We start from the raw sequence: 2,500 nt of genomic DNA, 5'->3' as shown, positions 1-2,500 counted from the left end.
CTCCTTTGCTGCTCTCTTGTTTTTTTTTCTTTTCTCTCTCATTTATTTGATCTGAATCTGAAACATATAAATTAAATCGTAGGACTAACTGACTGATTGTGTAAACGTATCAACTGGTCGAAAATAACCATGACATATCATTCGTTTAAAGATTAAGAAAGTTCAGATACTATCAAAGATATTTTGCCTTTGAGAAGAAAAAAAATAATATTGCTTAGTATTCCTTTTTTGACTTTGGTTGAAGAGGCCGTAAAATGAAGCAGCAATTAGAATATGACTGTAGACACGACAAGATCTTACTCTTAGCTCTTCTCTTAGGGACAAAACCCCTAACCCTCGGGTATCTATTTGTAATTCATCAATGTGGCTACCTTCCCGTAAGGTCGTGGTGTTGCCATAAAAAGTTTTTTTCTTTTTCACTTCCGTGTAATATATGGACGAACTCAAGATGGCAACACTCAGGAAAAGTTGCCATGTTGCCGTCCTTCAGCGTTCTCCATATAGGGCTCTTGCTGCTGGAATGGCGAGGCTATTATAACTTTAATGGTAGCAGAAAGAAACGGGAGAATAGCAAATGGCAGAATTTAATTTGTGCGATCACTACAACTTAAAAGTTCCTCGGCAGAAGTTGGTCAGTGCGAGCCATTTTAGGAGCATGGCCTCATATTAAGAGTTAATCCTTTAAAAGATTATTACTGGACAACGAAAGTAAGAAAAAATATCACCATTCACCCTTTTCCTGAAGTTTAAAGTTCTAAGGGGAAAATAAGATGCGTATGAATTAGAAATGAAATACTGAATATTATTAAAAATGATTTCATGGTTATCCACAATCTTAACTACAACAAAAACACGAAAGTGCTTGCATCACTTGTTACTATAATTACCTAAATATGATTTTCAAAATAGCCTATCAGCTAGACCCAGTTATTTGCATGTGTCTTAGCAATGTTTAACTAACTCTTGTTAAATATTTTCTCTCTTTTTTATATTCACACTTAAAACAAAACAAATTTTACTTGTTAATTCTTCTTCCCAGAATTTACCCGATCATTAAACAACAAAATGCCATTAGCATAGATTTTATTGTTTCATTTATATAATAATATATATTAGATACTTTTTACGTGTCCAATTTAATCATTGCAATATATTAGTATCAATAAACAGTATTTTTTTCCGATCGTCGACCGATCTGCACACGATAAACTTGAATGTGTTTTTGTTCATTTTACCACTTTTCTTCATGTTTATATCATAATGTATTTGATCTTTAGTGTTCACTTTTACTGATTTTACTGGTACTTGTTAAGAACTTGTTTTCATCATTTAGCAGTTCGTATATCCGGCCGTGATCAACAAAACTGATTAATTTTTGCTTAGCTTTCTTGACTGTATCGAGTGTATTTTCAAATTTGGTTCCTTACCATCTGTGTTCCACGTGTTCCACGTCGTTGAAATATACCATATTCAAGGAAAGACAACAGGAAGGAAAGGCTTGGGAAGGAACTTAAAAGGAAAGGTCCTAAAAAAGGAAAAGGTCAAATAGCATAAAAAAGAGCAACGCAAATAAAGGTTCAAATAAGGTAAAAAAAAAAAAAAAAAGGAACACGAAATCGAAGACAAAAAGGAAGACTAGGACCAAGGACACAGAATAAAAGTGAGGAAAGACATGCGTGGGAGAATCAATGAAAAGGAATCAGTCTCAGGTATGCAAAGCAAGAGCCGAGTATTCGCTCGAAAGTTGAAAGGAGGCACGAACAAGCATGGAGATGGTTTGCGAAGGAAGGCGGGTCCACGCACGCAAGAGAAAGGGTAATGAAAGTCGTGGCAAGAAGAGTGGGAGGATGTCGAGAAGGTAACACTTCCTTGAGGGGAAAGCTCCTAATCGTGATCGCTTCCCCCGTTTGGAGTGCGTCATTAACATACTTCCCACCGCGTATGAATTTGCCTGAAGACGCGTATCTCACAAAATTCTCGCTTGTTGTTTTCTGTTGGTCTTCTCTTTTCTTCTTTCGCTGCTTCGTCCATAGTGAAGATCGTCGGCCGATTTGTCAGTGAGATAATGAGCGGCTGATTTTTATTTGAAAAATAGTTTCCAAATGAATGGTAGTTTATTTTTACGTGTTTTTAATTATCTACGTTATAGATAGATTCGTAGTAACACGTCTCTAAGTTCAAGATCATTTGGTTATCTTAACATGTAGTCTTTGGTGTGTGTTAAGAAGAACGGGAAATACACATACCTATTAGAAAATAGTGCAAATAATCTTTTAAAGTAAATATTCATAAAACGTTCCATTAAAGTATTTGAGGCAAGTTTACCTTTCTCATGAACAACAAATAAGATCAACCCTTGCAAACGAGACAAAACAAACACATAAGTTCCCTCTTCAATATTCCCTAACATTATGTGTTTACTTATTCGAGTGTAGTATTTTAGTTTCCGTCACTTTAGCTTCCTTCTAAAAGATTAGCATTCGACTAAAATATTAGAAAT

The sequence above is a fragment of the Penaeus japonicus genome, unplaced genomic scaffold (assembly GCF_977035675.1).
Source record: "Penaeus japonicus unplaced genomic scaffold, GWHDUDI00000001_assembly GWHDUDI00000002, whole genome shotgun sequence".
Classification (NCBI taxonomy): Eukaryota; Metazoa; Arthropoda; class Malacostraca; order Decapoda; family Penaeidae; genus Penaeus; species Penaeus japonicus.
This window is presented reverse-complemented; position numbering follows the sequence as displayed.